The 17,296-nt window shown below is 42.7% G+C and overlaps 1 protein-coding gene across 6 annotated transcripts in view; it reads right to left on the bottom strand.

Annotated features, from left to right (window-relative positions):
- LOC139550727 (catenin delta-2-like) overlaps nt 1–4,613 on the bottom strand; it is a 140,048-nt gene extending 135,435 nt beyond the window's left edge. For 4 of the 6 annotated variants that reach the window (XM_071361829.1, XM_071361832.1, XM_071361833.1 and 1 more), the window contains exon 1: nt 4,363–4,613. The gene's annotated coding sequence lies outside the window, so the exon portion shown is untranslated. The remainder of the gene's footprint in view (nt 1–4,362) is intronic. The other 2 variants (XM_071361831.1, XM_071361834.1) reach the window with 1 other exon arrangement.
- Between the last annotated feature and the right edge of the window lie 12,683 nt (nt 4,614–17,296).

Raw genomic sequence — 17,296 nt, 5'->3', positions numbered from 1 at the left:
CATGACAACTATATTGTCTGTCGGTCTCACCTACTACCATGTAGAATGGACAACATAAACACTTCACTTGCTACATGTGAAAATTAAAAAGGAGGGTTACTGTCAAAATGATTTATAAAAAATATTATTATAATAATTAGACATAGGTGTGCGATGACGAGCTTGTGGTCCCCTCCCCTCCAGGGCCGGGTTCCGCTACTCCAGTACTTACAGAAAAAGCTGTGTGTCACAATCTCTTACTAACAATCTGTGACATACATCCAAGCCTGCCACTTAAACTGAGAACACTGCAGACCAAAATACTGACTTATTCCTTTGATAGACAATGTGTCACTGTCTCTCATAACGTGACAAACTGTTGTGCATGACACATGGTGATTAAGAAAACTAATCTAGAAACTGATGCATTGGTTAAATGATCCTTCACAGATAGGCCCAGCCAGCCCTACCACTAATCAGCAGTAACACAGATGATACCATGAACAACTACTGGTTACTAACTCTCTTTTTTAAAACCAATCCTAATGTGGTAAATTCCGTGCACATGCAGCACTTTAATAATTAATGATAATAACGGCACTCTGCTAGTCTGAAATGTCAGATTTTTTTTACTACTACAGCCAATCATGGGATTGATGACCTAGGCCTATGTCCATTATCTTCCATCAACACAGGGAGGGCTCTGAGGCTGGGGTTGGGGACTGGGAGTTGGGCTGGGGCTGAGACAGACAGACCATGATATCAATCTGCCGCTTGGATGATTGGAATACAGCCACCTGCACTCAGACGACAACTCATTTAACACAATTCCCTTGATGAAAAAAAAGCTTATCATACAAGCTCATCAGGTCAAACAAAGGATGATTCAAATTGATAACAAATCGGGTGACACCGCTTTAAAACCCTATCTCCCAGTCAACTATAAGTTGAATGTCTTCCTTGTATCGAGGATAGCAGAAAGATTCTGTTTGACCACCAATTAATGGGAACGAGCCCAGGAGAGAACGGAAAACTTACCATACTACCACCACAACCTAGTCTCAGGAATCCCGGACTTAGGGAACATCAGTACATTGTGGGAGGCAACCCGTCTGTCTAGAGACTAACCACAACCCCTACTCTGTGGCTTACGTCTCTAACCACTGTCAACAAAAAAACAAAAACAGAATTGAATAAAACAAATAGGCTGGGAATAGTTGTGGCATTTCAGATATCTATGAGCCTACATTTCAGAAGTGCAGAGGGATGTCTAGTAGGCTATGTATTAGCCTATACTATAGTTTCTCTACAGTACACCATATATAATGATACCAGATCTCATTGAGTAGCCTACAGCCAATGAATGGTCTAGCCTCTCCGCACTGACTTGCCTATCTACAGCCTCTGCGATCATTCATCTAGCCAGCCCCTCAAAATTATAAGTCAAATGGAGGCGAGGCAATTGGATGGCAGCTCTTCTGACTTTAGCCCCCATTTTTCTCAATCACTGAACCAGTAAAATCATGTATCAAATCATCCTGTCCATAATTGAGCCAACTCTAGTAGGCCTATATAAAGAACCCATTGGCAAGTCATGGAATATGCCAAGGTTTCTGGGATACATATACACTGTATCATTGACATTGATGACCCAGTGAGAGCCAATAGTCCCTTTTGTTGGCCCTAGGAAAACAAGCATCATAATTGTCTGACCAGAGGACGTGTCCTATTGAAGATAAATTGTTTCTATCAAGGACTTATGATTTGAATATGATTTGTCCATAAAATATATCACATTTTGACTGAGTGTTTTCTCCATTTACACACAAACAAGTCTGCAGAATCTTGAATTATATAAATGTCTAACCTTATCTATAGGCCTGGACTACCATTTATCAATAAATTCATTCATTCAATGATGTACAGTGGGGAGAACAAGTATTTGATACACTGCCGATTTTGCAGGTTTTCCTACTTACAAAGCATGTAGAGGTCTGTAATTTTTATCATAGGTACACTTCAACTGTGAGAGACGGAATCTAAAACAAAAATCCAGAAAATCACATTGTATGATTTTTAAATAATTAATTTGCATTTTATTGCATGACATAAGTATTTGATCACCTACCAACCAGTAAGAATTCCGGCTCTCACAGACCTGTTAGTTTTTCTTTAAGAAGCCCTCCGGTTCTCCACTCATTACCTGTATTAACTGCACCTGTTTGAACTCGTTACCTGTATAAAAGACACCTGTCCACACACAATCAAACAGATTCCAACCTCTCCACAATGGCCAAGACCAGAGAGCTGTGTAAGGACATCAGGGATAAAATTGTAGACCTGCACAAGGCTGGGATGGGCTACAGGACAATAGGCAAGCAGCTTGGTGAGAAGGAAACAACTGTTGGCGCAATTATTAGAAAATGGAAGAAGTTCAAGATGACGGTCAATCACCCTCGGTCTGGGGCTCCATGCAAGATTTCACCTCGTGGGGCATCAATGATCATGAGGAAGGTGAGGGATCAGCCCAGAACTACACGGCAGGACCTGGTCAATGACCTGAAGAGAGCTGGGACCACAGTTTCAAAGAAAACCATTAGTAACACACTACGCCGTCATGGATTAAAATCCTGCAGCGCACGCAAGGTCCCCCTGCTTAAGCCAGTGCATGTCCAGGCCTGTCTGAAGTTTGCCAATGACCATCTGGATGATCCAGAGGAGGAATGGGAGAAGGTCATGTGGTCTGATGAGACAAAAATAGAGCTTTTTGGTCTAACTCCACTCGCCGTGTTTGGAGGAAGAAGAAGTATGAGTACAACCCCAAGAACACCATCCCAACCGTGAAGCATGGAGGTGGAAACATCATTCTTTGGGTATGCTTTTCTGCAAAGGGGACAGGACGACTGCACCGTATTGAGGGGAGAATGGATGGGGCCATGTATCGCGAGATCTTGGCCAACAACCTCCTTCCCTCAGTAAGAGCATTGAAGATGGGTCGTGGCTGGGTCTTCCAGCAAGACAACGACACGAAGCACACAGCCATGGCAACTAAGGAGTGGCTCCGTAAGAAGCATCTCAAGGTCCTGGAGTGGCCTAGCCAGTCTCCAGACCTGAACCCAATAGAAAATCTTTGGAGGGAGCTGAAAGTCCGTATTGCCCAGCGACAGCCCCGAAACCTGAAGGATCTGGAGAAGATCTGTAGGGAGGAGTGGGCCAAAATCCCTGCTGCAGTGTGTGCAAACCTAGTCAAGAACTACAGGAAACGTATGATCTCTGTAATTGCAAACAAAGGTTTCTGTACCAAATATTAAGTTCTGCTTTTCTGATGTATCAAATACTTATGTCATGCAATAAAATGCAAATTAATTACTTAAAAATCATACAATGTGATTTTCTGGATTTTTGTTTTAGATTCCGTCTCTCATAGTTGAAGTGTACCTATGATAAAAATTACAGACCTCTACATGCTTTGTAAGTAGGAAAACCTGCAAAATCGGCAGTGTATCAAATACTTGTTCTCCCCACTGTATATGGTTTCAACATGGCTTATTCCTTCAACTTAAAATCACCAGTGTTATTATTCTTGATAGAGCAAAACACGCGTTTGACAGCTTTTTAAGTAGCTACAAACCATGAGCTCAATTTTGGCCCCAAATAAATGGAAACAATTCTATATATGTAGCATAGGAAAAACATGACTGTTCTTGCAATATTCATGCCAGGCATTGCAGTCCATACACGATCAAACCCGAGCATCACATGCAAATAAAAAATGAGGGCATTTGTATATGGAATTGATCTAACTGAGGTAATGCATCCTATTCAGATAAATAAAAATGATGAAGATAGGCTACCTTTGGTGATGAAAGACCTGTTAGTCATACAAGACATAACCATGCATAGTCATGGAAACCTAGAATAAGATGCTTATTTATAGGGGGTCATCATCAGCTATGAAAACGAGACATTAATCTCACCATTGCACCTTTTTTTTTTTACAGCATTGCATTACAAACAAAAGAATGACGGTCATCTGCGATCTGCTGTCGACCAGTATATTCTTATAAATATATCGTTGAAATGTAGGTCAACCATAAAGTAATAGTTTCTTCTTGTTTTGCATCCACGCCATTTTCAGTCAACAATCAATGCAACAACCTATATATAGCCCACAATAAACCAAAAAATATTACACTTTCGTGCGCTGGAAAAACATCTGTCAGAATAACAAAAGGCAACAAAAACAATATTACAAAGGCAAGCCAGAACCAGCGATCTTCCTCCCTTACGAGACGAGTGTCAAATGCATGCTGTTTTGTAATTGTGCTGTGTGCATGGAGTGTATGACAGCTGGAAAAGCAACTGGAATGACATTGCGCTTACTGTAATATATCCAGGGGAACCGCGTTCTTCTCGACTCCCCTCGATTGGTACCCAAAATTCAAACCATGTAAAACATTCCTAACGAAGGGTCCGAAAACATTACGCTCGACGATGGTGTTTGCCGAAAAGACAGCATCCACTGAATGGTCAAGAGAGACCTCTGTAAGTGCGGGGCAGGGTAGGGAGACCAATTCGCTGCGGTGTGCAGCAAAGAAGGCAGCGGCGCTTGCTCTCTACCATCCTCCCCAGTCTGTAACATCCCCCTTGCTGTCAAACAACATTGTGCAGCTCAAGTACGAGTATAGGCAGCGACACCTGCTGGTGATGCACGGATGAGCATCTCTTTCTCTCCCACATTTCACGGCATCTGTAGACTAGTCTAGGCTACACAGCCATACAGTTAATAGGTATAATCTGATCTAACATGGTCTACTCTTCTCTTCTTACTAGTTCTTACTTTGAGCTGAATTTACTAAACTCAAGATGTCCGTACGCTATATCATAGTTATATAGGCTACTTATTGCTTCAATGGAAATTAAAATGAGGTGTCCATCCATTTAGTCCATAGGACCTATTGATCTGTAGGTGTCCATTGTGCATATGATGTGATCGACAAAGATTACACTTTTTTTTAAAGCAAATGTCTAATAAGGATCTATTTCCCTCTCCACTCTCCTAGGCATCCCTCTATTGTCTAGCTCAACCTAGTTTAGATGACATCATCTGTCCCCCAGGCATAGAGCACCAATATGACTACTGTACAGATGTGGGCCAGTCGCCACCAGTCAAATGGGCACACCACTGAAGTAGACAGCTACATAAGTAAGCCTAATGTTAAAAATATTTGTATTTGTGTCGGGGTGAGTGGATAGAGGTTTTGAAAGTTGATAAAAAGTCCTACCACCCACTCATAATTTAACCCCTTTTGAAAGAAATAAATGCATAAATATGCATTACGTGGAGGTTTGCTATTCCTTCTGCACACACTTCCAAGGTGAATGGCCCCGAGGGAGCCTGTTTATAACACCATTCACATACAGTAGCCAGGAGCACATATTTTGCACCTGTTTTTCTAACAAAAATAAATGATAAAAGGTCATATAAAAAGGAAATTAAAGTTCAAACAAAGGTATACACAGGATGCAGGGAAAGCTTTGTGAAACACAATATCATGTTTTAGTATTTTGTGTTCACCCCTAAACAGGTGCACATAAATACTAATGTACATTTTACAATAAACAATGTTCATCAGTATTGTTGAAGGTACCTATTTTAAGATATAGCGTTGCATAATAATTCAACGTGGTGGTAGAAGGCACACATTCCCTGGCTGCTGCTCATTGTTTTTATCAGTAGTGTGTCATCCTGTCCCCAGGGACAATAAGAGCACAGCACACCTGATCTCACTCTCTTCTCTCTGGTATCACACACCATGCACCACTCTTATAGCCCAAGAAATACCTGAATAACTTTGCACTGTGTTTTGTTATGGTGTGGAAAAATGCATACTCTGCAGCCACTGCTGCTGAGTTGAAAGGAGATTTGCCAGCAAAGGTAGGCTCTACCTTTGATTTGTATCTCACTTGAGGTTGCAGTATGTGATGGAGTGTCTGCTTCACTAGACATTGGACTCTTAAATGTGTATGCAAGTATTTATTCAAGAGCAAGATGTTTAAAAAAAAAAAAAAAAATCACCAGTCAAATCCCTAAATTTTCATCATCAGCACTTCAATCAATCAATCAAGTGTATTTTATATAGCCCTTCGTACATCAGCTAATATCTCGAAGTGCTGTACAGAAACCCAGCCTAAAACCCCAAACAGCAAGCAATGCAGGTGTAGAAGCACGGTGGCTAGGAAAAACTCCCTAGAAAGGCCAAAACCTAGGAAGAAACCTAGAGAGGAACCAGGCTATGAGGGGTGGCCAGTCCTCTTCTGGCTGTGCCGGGTGGAGATTATAACAGAACATGGCCAAGATGTTCAAAATGTTCATAAATGACAAGCATGGTCAAATAATAATCAGGAATAAATGTCAGTTGGCTTTTCATAGCCGATAATTAAGAGTTGAAAACAGCAGGTCTGGGACAGGTAGGGGTTCCATAACCGCAGGCAGAACAGTTGAAACTGGGACAGCAGCAAGGCCAGGTGGACTGGGGACAGCAAGGAGTCATCATGCCGGTAGTCCTGACGTATGGTCCTAGGGCTCAGTTCCTCCGAGAGAGAGAAAGAAAGAGAGAAGGAGAGAATTAGAGAGAGCCAAGATGTTCAAAATGTTCATAAATGACAAGCATGGTCAAATAATAATCAGGAATAAATGTCAGTTGGATTTTCATAGCCGATCATTAAGAGTTGAAAACAGCAGGTCTGGGACAGGTAGGGGTTCCATAACCGCAGGCAGAACAGTTGAAACTGGGACAGCAGCAAGGCCAGGTGGACTGGGGACAGCAAGGAGTCATCATGCCCAGTAGTCCTGACGTATGGTCCTAGGGCTCAGGTCCTCCGAGAGAGAGAAAGAAAGAGAGAAGGAGAAAATTAGAGAGAGCATACTTAAATTCACACAGGACACTGGATAAGACAGGAGATGTACTCCAGATATAACCAACTGGCCCTAGCCCCCTGACACAAACTACTGCAGCATAAATACTGGAGGCTGAGACAGGAGGGGTTAGGATGCATGGGGATGCATGGGGAATGTTCAGCCAGTGTCAGAGGAGTAGTTGCATAGTCTCTGGTAAACCTTGAATGAGAAACAACAGAGAGACACACAGTGAGTGGACTCATATGAACAATACAGAGTATGTTCCACAATTCATATCCCATAACACAAGTCAAACAATTAAATTGCTCACAAAAGAGAATTGTGCCATAATTGCTTTCCTTGGTGAACCTTAGCAACAGAACACCCCCAGTAGACCATGCATGGGGTGGTGAAGTCATGTGAGCAATGCTCCCCATGCCCTGGCCTGGGGAGCGTTTACAATGGCACGCTATTCCCTATGTAGTGCACCACTTTTGACCACGACCCATATAGGCTCTAGTCAAAAGTAGGGCACATAGGGAATAGGGTGCCATTTGTGACGCAGACTGGTAGATGAAACCAGGCTGTAATCCCCAACTGAGCCAGTCTCCCCAGCTCGGAGGCCTCCCCACAGAGACAACGGCAAAGTCTGAGCCCAAGTGCTTCCATTTTGGATCAATGTCCTTTTACTGGTCGATATAGAAAACTAATTCGCTCGTGACCTTGAAGAGGAGATTATAGGATGAAAAGCCAGGGATTTAGCCCCTAATGCACATCCCCCCCAACCCAAGCACAATCTAACTAAATGTATGAACAAGAGACTAGAGAGAGAGAGAGTGGGGCACCACTGCTCTATTGAACTGTAGCTCTCCCTTTTACTTAGGCAGCTTGAGTCACATATGGATACATTAATTGCAAAAGTATGTTTTCAATCCTTATTCTGACAAATGTGAATGTACAGCTTTTTGACAATGGACACTATTGGTATTTTACAGTGGAGCTCTGCTGTTGTATACAGTGCTACATTCTAGTTGACCAGCTCTAGGTTTCCCCAGTGCCCAGCTTGGCAGTAATGTGATGAAATGCTATAATAATTTTAAAAACACCTTGGTCAGATAATATGCTGTACTGAAAAGCTATATGACAATATGTTACCATCTAGTGGACTTATTGATTACTGCAGGGATGGCTGATCATCCTTCTTTCACTCTAAAACACATATATTTTGGATTTAACGCCAAAATAAACTATTTCTCATTAACCATGATCAATTTATTAGAGAGCCACTGGGGAGTGGGGACCACATCAAGTGCAATCACAGAGATGCTATAAACTTGTAAAGCTGAAATCAATCTGGATAAGTGTTGCACAAAATATATACAAGTCTGTTTAGGATTCAAGGAGTTCAGAGAGGTTGTGTCAATGCGCAAGACACATTTCGGTTGAATGCATTCAGTTGTGCAACTGGCTAGGTATCCCATTTCCCTCTATAAATGCTGCGTTCATGTGCTAGTCGGAACTAGAATAGTCAGACTTTTCTGACATGTTAACTGATTATAGTTATACACGTGCCGCTTTCAACAAATCAGCAAGTGGGACATTTCTGAGTTTCCTAGTTCCAACTAGCATTTGAATGCAGCAAGAGTACCACAGTGTGAATCATAAAACCTAGCGGTCAAACAGGGAAATGGTTCCAATTGTTTTTAAGAAACTACAAATGGGGGCTGTTTTTCGTGTAGGCTCACTCTGGCATGACGTTTTGACAACCATGTAAATCTCTCTCAGACAATGTGATTTATATGAATATATTTGCCTGTATTTACCCCCAACAAATGAAATACTAATTAGCAGCTAATGTGGCTATCATAAAGAACCACATATGCCATGATGATCTGGAAAAGACTGCCGGATCGAGGCAAAGGTAAGAATCTCTGGATGAACTATCGAATGTTAGCTAAATGTTCTAATGAATAAATTGGCCACATTTCTTTAAATTGACCTGCTAGCAAAGGTGGCAGATAGAGATTAAATGCAGGAGCTTGCAGGGATTTGTAGTCTTGCATGATGTCTACTTTGATGCTAATTACCTTTTTCTGAATCTGAAAGTAAATACAGCCAAATATATTGATAAAAGTCACCTTGTCCGAGAGAGATTTACACTGTTATCAAAACATCACGCCAGGGAAAGTCTACATAAAACACAGACCTTGTTTGAAGTGGTTCTAAAATACCCCAAAAATGAATGGTGGAAAGAGTATTGGAACCATTCCGTTTGACCGCTAGGTTTTATGGGTATTATGACACCTCCACTGTGGGGCTCTTATGTGACTTGTTAAGTAAATCTTTGTCAGACAGAGCTGAAGAAAACGGCAAGGAAGCTAGGGGTTTGTACTGTAACCATGCATTATATGTAAAGGCCTAAGCAGATGTGAGTATCTAAATCCAGAAATGTTCACACGGTTTAGCGCAAATATTCCTGACCATAAAACCTACTCTACCTCGGTATCCACATTGAGTACGGTTTATTCATTTCATACTAGGCCTACTACTCGAGTCCTCTTATATCACTACCTCAAAAATGTAGCTCTGATTTTACAGTCGGAGGATGACAGATTACGCTACTCAATGGAAATGCTGGTATCGACTAACAACGGCTGGCTGGCTGCAACCAGAGTATAGTCTTATTTGCACAGGACTAGTAATACTAGAGAATGTTGGTCATGTACACTACCGTTCAAAAGTTTGGGGTCACTTAGAAATGTCCTTGTTTTCGAAAGAAAAACACATTTGTTGTCCATTAAAATAACATCAAATTGATCAGAAATAAAGTGTAGACATTGTTAATGTTGTAAATGACTATTGTAGCTGGAAACGGCAGATTTTTTTATGGAATATCTACATAGGCGTACAGAGGCCCATTATCAGCAACTATCACTAAAATCAATCTGGATAAGTGTTGCACAACGTCCCAATGGCACATTGTGTTAGCTAATCCAAGTTTATCATTTTAAAATGCTAACTAATCATTAGAAAACCCTTTTGCAATTATGTTAGCACAGCTGAAAACTGTTTTGTTGATCAAAGAAGCAATAAAACTGGTCTTCTTTAGACTAGTTGAGTATCTGGCGCATCAGCATTTGTGGGTTCGATTACAGGCTCAAAATGGCCAGAAACAAAGCACTTTCTTCTGAAACTCCTCAGTCTATTCTTGTTCTAAGAAATGAAGGCTATTCCATGTGAGAAATTGCCAAGAAACTGAAGATCTCGTACAACACTGTGTACTACTCCCTTCACAGATCAGCGCAAACTGTCTCTAACCAGAATAGAAAGAGGAGTGGGAGGCCCCGGTGCACAACTGAGCAAGAGGACAAGTACATTAGTGTCTAGTTTGAGAAACAGATGCCTCACAAGTTCTCAACTGGCAGCTTCATTAAATAGTACCCGCAAAACACCAACAGTGAAGAGTCAACAGTGAAGAGGCGACTCCGGGATGCTGGCCTTCTAGTCAGAGTTGCAAAGAAAAAGCCATATCTCAGACTGGCCAATAAAAATTAAAGATTAAGAAGGGCAAAAGAACACAGACACTGAACAGAGGAACTCTGCCTAGAAGGCCAGCATCCCAGAGTCGTCTCTTCACTGCTGACGTTGAAAGTTGTTGACATTTATGCATGTTGCCTTTTATTTTGTTCAGTATAAAAATGACCGACATGGCAGATTTGGACGGAACTTAAATGAAGGATGTTGTGATTTGTCCTCGTGCACATATCTCCCCCAGTAAAACTAATCCTGTGCAAATAGGGCTTATGTCATCGACGGCACCGCATATATACTGCGCACTGTATTTTTCAAGGACGTGATTCGCATCAGAAATCCTGATCATGTTTGAAGCGGTCTTTTGAGTACCAATGATGGATAAAATATGTGCATCATCTGCTATAGACAAGCCCAAAAATGTGTGCAGCGAGTGCACCTTTACCTTATCTGTTTGAATGAAATGTATTATAGTGATATATTTTCTATTCATTGATTTAATTGTAAAATATCACCTACAGATCATTTAAAAAAAAGGATTGGCACCTTTTATTTCCCCAGCAAAAGTTTTCAATCCAATCAATATAACTCACTCACACTTTATGACTTCCATCCCACTGATGTAGCTACAGTGGGGAGAACAAGTATTTGATACACTGCCGATTTTGCAGGTTTTCCTACTTACAAAGCATGTAGAGGTCTGTAATTTTTATCATAGGTACACTTCAACTATGAGAGACGGAATCTAAAACAAAAATCCAGAAAATCACATTGTATGATTTTTAAGTAATTAATTTGCATTTTATTGCATGACATAAGTATTTGATACATCAGAAAAGCAGAACTTAATATTTGGTACAGAAACCTTTGTTTGCAATTACAGAGATCATACGTTTCCTGTAGTTCTTGACTAGGTTTGCACACACTGCAGCAGGGATTTTGGCCCACTCCTCCCTACAGATCTTCTCCAGATCCTTCAGGTTTCGGGGCTGTCGCTGGGCAATACGGACTTTCAGCTCCCTCCAAAGATTTTCTATTGGGTTCAGGTCTGGAGACTGGCTAGGCCACTCCAGGACCTTGAGATGCTTCTTACGGAGCCACTCCTTAGTTGCCATGGCTGTGTGCTTCGTGTCGTTGTCATGCTGGAAGACCCAGCCACGACCCATCTTCAATGCTCTTACTGAGGGAAGGAGGTTGTTGGCCAAGATCTCGCGATACATGGCCCCATCCATCCTCCCCTCAATACGGTGCAGTTGTCCTGTCCCCTTTGCAGAAAAGCATCCCCAAAGAATGATGTTTCCACCTCCATGCTTCACGGTTGGGATGGTGTTCTTGGGGTTGTACTCATACTTCTTCTTCCTCCAAACACGGCGAGTGGAGTTAGACCAAAAAGCTCTATTTTTGTCTCATCAGACCACATGACCTTCTCCCAATCCTCCTCTGGATCATCCAGATGGTCATTGGCAAACTTCAGACAGGCCTGGACATGCACTGGCTTAAGCAGGGGGACCTTGCGTGCGCTGCAGGATTTTAATCCATGACGGCGTAGTGTGTTACTAATGGTTTTCTTTGAGACTGTGGTCCCAGCTCTCTTCAGGTCATTGACCAGGTCCTGCCGTGTAGTTCTGGGCTGATCCCTCACCTTCCTCATGATCATTGATGGCCCACGAGGTGAAATCTTGCATGGAGCCCCAGACCGAGGGTGATTGACCGTCATCTTGAACTTCTTCCATTTTCTAATAATTGCGCCAACAGTTGTTTCCTTCTCACCAAGCTGCTTGCCTATTGTCCTGTAGCCCATCCCAGCCTTGTGCAGGTCTACAATTTTATCCCTGATGTCCTTACACAGCTCTCTGGTCTTGGCCATTGTGGAGAGGTTGGAATCTGTTTGATTGTGTGTGGACAGGTGTCTTTTATACAGGTAACGAGTTCAAACAGGTGCAGTTAATACAGGTAATGAGTGGAGAACAGGAGGGCTTCTTAAAGAAAAACTAACAGGTCTGTGAGAGCCGGAATTCTTACTGGTTGGTAGGTGATCAAATACTTATGTCATGCAATAAAATGCAAATTAATTATTTAAAAATCATACAATGTGATTTTCTGGATTTTTGTTTTAGATTCCGTCTCTCACAGTTGAAGTGTACCTATGATAAACATTACAGACCTCTACATGCTTTGTAAGTAGGAAAACCTGCAAAATCGGCAGTGTATCAAATACTTGTTCTCCCCACTGTATAACTGATGAAGGCCTAGCAGCATACTAAATATTATAATTGAGTTTATTGCTGATTGTAATGACATTCAAGTCAATGTAGTACATATTTTCACTACTATTTCTTCAGTGTTGTGAATGACACTTGTGTTTCCTTGTTTTAAGAGTGGCTATGTGAACATGTCAGTGATGACAGAAGTTAAAGCTATGTATGCAGACTTAATAGCCTTGTTGAACTGCATGATATCCTCCAAAGCTCCACTGACACAGATTCCAGGGATCTCCCCCTTAGCCTAACTAAACATCAACCCAACCGGTGAGTTATTCATTCAAATGTTCCTATTTCATTGGCTGCATTATAGTGCTTATTCCCTATAGTGCACTATTTTTGACCCAGATTGATATGGCCCCTGGTCAAACAGTGCATTATATCGGGAATAGGGTGCCATTTGAGACGTAGCCATGATGTTTCAATACAAAGAGCTATCAACCTTTGTTTTTTTTTACTATATCTCTCACTGTGTTGCAGCATGTAGATAACATATTCTTTACATTCTCCATAATCTTTCTATTGGAGCAGGAGCTGACATGGAAGAAAGTCAAGGCTCCTCCTCAAGTGCTCTGCCAGAGCAGAAGTATAACAGTTAACTTTCAGGCCTGAACACTGAGCCTGCACTCACCACCACACAGTCTCCCAAAGTCACATAAACTTGGTGTAAAAAGACTGGAGAGTCAACAGGAAAATTCAAAGCAATGGTTCCTTCAGCCTTTGGCTGGGACTGGGACAGACACCTGTTTTTAATGTGGAAATTGGGGCAGGCATCATGGTCTTTAACAATGGATGACTCATGACATGGGCAAAAAAAAAGCCAGACTGGTTGGCAAATTGTACTTTTTTTAGGATCCATCTAACTAGAGGATGCAAGAAACTGAAAATAGCATGTGAAGATCTGGTTATATGTTTCACGGAACCGTGGCTGAATGAGGACATGGATATTCAGCGAGCGGGATATACGCTGCACCGGCAAGATAGAACAGCACACTACGGTAAGACGAGGGGGAGGGGCGGTCTGTGCATACTTGTAAACAACAGCTGGTGCACGAAATCTAAGGAAGTCTCTAGATTTTGCTCGCCTGAAGTAGAGTATCTTGTTATAAATTGCAGACCACACTACTTGCCTAGAGAGTTTTCAGCTATGCTTTTCGTGGCTGTTTATTTACAACCACAGACGGATGCTGGCACTAAGACCGCACTCAGTCAGCTGTATAAGGAAATGCGCAAACAGGAAACCTAATTTCCATCAACATGTTAAATGTGCAACCAGAGGGAAAAAAATTCTAGATCACCTGTACTCCACACACAGAGACGTGTACAAAGCTCTCCCTCGCCCTCAATTTGGTAAATCCGACCACAACTCTATCCTCCTGATTCATGCTTACAAGCAAAAATTAAAGCAGGAAGCACCAGTGACTTGGTCTATAAAAAAGTGGTCAGATGAAGCAGATGCTAAACTACAGGACTGCTTTGCTATCACAGACTGGAACATGTTCCGGGATTCTTCCTATGGCATTGAGGAGTACACCACATCAGTCACTGGCTTTATCAATAAGTGCATTGAGGATGTCGTTCCCACAGTGACAGTACGTACATACCCCAACCAGAAGCCATGGATTACAGGCAACATTCGCACTGAGCTAAAGGGTAAAGCCGCCACTTTTTCAAGGTGCGGGACTCTAACCCGGAAGCTTATAAGAAATCCTGCTATGCCCTGCGACGAACCATCAAACAGGCAAAGCGTCAATACAGGGCTAAGATTGAATCGTACTACACCGGCTCCGACGCTCGCCTTATGTGGCAGGGCTTGCAAACTATTACAGACTACAAAGGGAAGCACAGCCGCGAGCTGCCAAGTGACACGAGCCTACCAGACGAGCTAAATCACTTCTATGCTCGCTTCGAGGCAAGTAACACTGAGGCATGCATGAGAGCATCAGCTGTTCCGGACGACTGTGTGATCACGCTCTCAGTAGCCAACGTGAGTAAGACCTTTAAACAGGTCAATATTCACAAGGCTGCGGGGCCAGATGGATTTCCAGGACGTGTGCTCCGGGCATGTGCTGACCAATTGGCAGGTGTCTTCACTGACATTTTCAACATGTCCCTGATTGAGTCTGGAATACTAACATGTTTCAAGCAGACCACCATAGTCCCTGTGCCCAAGAACACGAAGGCAACCTGCCTAAATGACTACAGACCCGTAGCATTCACGTCCGTAGCCATGAAGTGCTTTGAAAGGCTGGTAAGTGCTCACATCAACACCATTATCCCAGAAAGCCCAGACCCACTCCGATTTGCATACCGCCCAAACAGATCCACAGATGGTGCAATCTCTATTGCACTCCACAATGCCCTTTCCCACCTGGACAAAGGAACACTTATGTGAGAATGCTATTCATTGACTACAGTTCAGCGTTCAACACCATAATATTCTCAAAGCTCATCACTTAGCTAAGGATCCTGGGACTGAACACCTCCCTCTGCAACTGGATCCTGGACTTCCTGACGGGCCGCCCCCAGGTGGTGAGGGTAGGTAGCAACACATATGGCACGCTAATCCTCAACACTGGAGACCCCAGGGGTGCGTGCTCAGTCCCCTCCTGTACTCCCTGTTCACCCACGACTGCATGGCTAGGCACGACTCCAACACCATCATTAAGTTTGCAGATGACACAACAGTGGTAGGCCTAATCACAGACAACGACAAGACAGCCTATAGGGAGGAGGTCAGAGACCTGGCCGGGTGGTGCCAGAATAACAACCTATCCCTCAACGTAACCAAGTCTAAGGAGATGACTGTGGACTACAGGAAAAGGAGGACCGAGCACGCCCCCATTCTCATCGACGGGGCTGTAGTGGAGCAGGTTGAGAGCTTCAAGTTCCTTGGTGTCCACATCACCAACAAACTAGAATGGTCCAAACACACCAAGACAGTCGTGAAGAGGGCACGACAAAGCCTATTCCCCCTCAGGAAACTAAAAAGATTTGGCATAGCTCCTCAGATCCTCAAAAGGTTCTACAGCTGCAACATCAAGAGCATCCTGACTGGTTGCATCACTGCCTGGTACGGCAATTGCTCGGCCTCCTACCACAAGGCACTACAGAGGGTAGTGCGTACGGCCCAGTACGTCACTGGGGCTAAGCTGCCTGCCATCCAGGACCTCTACACCAGGCGGTGTCAGAAGAAGGCCCTAAACATTGTCAAAGACCCCAGCCACCCCAGTCATAGACTGTTCTCTCTACTACTGCATGGCAAGTGGTACCGGAGTGCCAAGTCTAGGACAAAAAGGCTCCTCAACAGTTTTTACCCCCAAGCCATAAGACTCCTGAACAGGTAGTCAAATGGCTACCCGGACTATTTGCATTGTGTGCCTCCCCCACCCAACCCCTCTTTTACGCTGCTTCTACTCTCTGTTTATCATATATGCATAGTCACTTTAACTATACATTCATGTACATACTACCTCAATTGGCCCGACCAACTAGTGCCCCCGCACATTGGCTAACCGGGCTACCTGCATTGTGTCCCGCCACCCACCACCCGCCAACCCCTCTTTTACGCTACTGCTACTCTCTGTTCATCATATATTCATAGTCACTTTAACCATATCTACATGTACATACTACCTCAATCAGCCCGACTAACCGGTGCCTGTATGCAGCCTCGCTACTGTTATAGCCTCGCTACTGTATATAGCCTCGCTACTGTTATTTTTCACTGTATTCTTACTGTTGTTTTTATTTCTTTACTTACCTATTGTTCACATAATACCTTTTTTGCACTGTTGGTTAGAGCCTGTAAGTAAGCATTTCACTGTAAGGTCTACTACACCTGTTGTATTCGGCGCACGTGACAAATAAACTTTGATTTGATATAATGGTGCTGGTTGACAGTGGGATCCAGGTAGTAGATTGTACAGTTGGCATATAGTAAATGGGGTTTCTGTAGCAACAAAGGAGTTGAATAATTGTGATCTCCTACTTCCTTCAGAAACAATATCCAGACACTGCCTCATTTTTATTGTTTGGACCCTAAAATAAGTATATATGTTATACAATATATATCACTGATCACAGGTTTTTGTTGAACACCGCTGCCTTGGATCTAAAACGTCTGATACCTGATATCGGCATTATTTACACTAGGTCTGTCAACATCCTAATTTGTGCAGTGTTTCTTTACACACTTCTGCAATGTACTTTCACTATTTTATACATTTTGTGTGCTTTGTTTGGAGTTGTATTTTTCAACCGAGACTGTATCACTATTGATGTCGACCACAGATGTAGCAACCAATACTTTATGGCAAGTTAGTGTAACAGTTTGCAGTGCTGTTGTTGAAGCCAAGCACCACTGAAGTGGGTATTTCATTATGAACTGTGCATGCCTACTCCTGCTATGTAATGCTTTAAAATGTAGCTGATGAGCGTTTTCAATGATTGAGCAGTATCGCATTAATGAAAACCAAGACTGTTCTCAGGGCAGGTCTGCCGGTTTTGACTAGCATAAGTAACTTTTCGCAGCAGGTTAGGAGAACGTACACAGCAGGTTAGGATAATTAACGTGGCGGGTTAGGATAATTAGGTTAAGGTTAGGAAAGGGTTAGCTAAAATG

This window comes from Salvelinus alpinus, chromosome 23 (genome assembly GCF_045679555.1).
Source record: "Salvelinus alpinus chromosome 23, SLU_Salpinus.1, whole genome shotgun sequence".
NCBI classification, from domain to species: Eukaryota; Metazoa; Chordata; class Actinopteri; order Salmoniformes; family Salmonidae; genus Salvelinus; species Salvelinus alpinus.
This window is presented reverse-complemented; position numbering and strand designations above follow the sequence as displayed.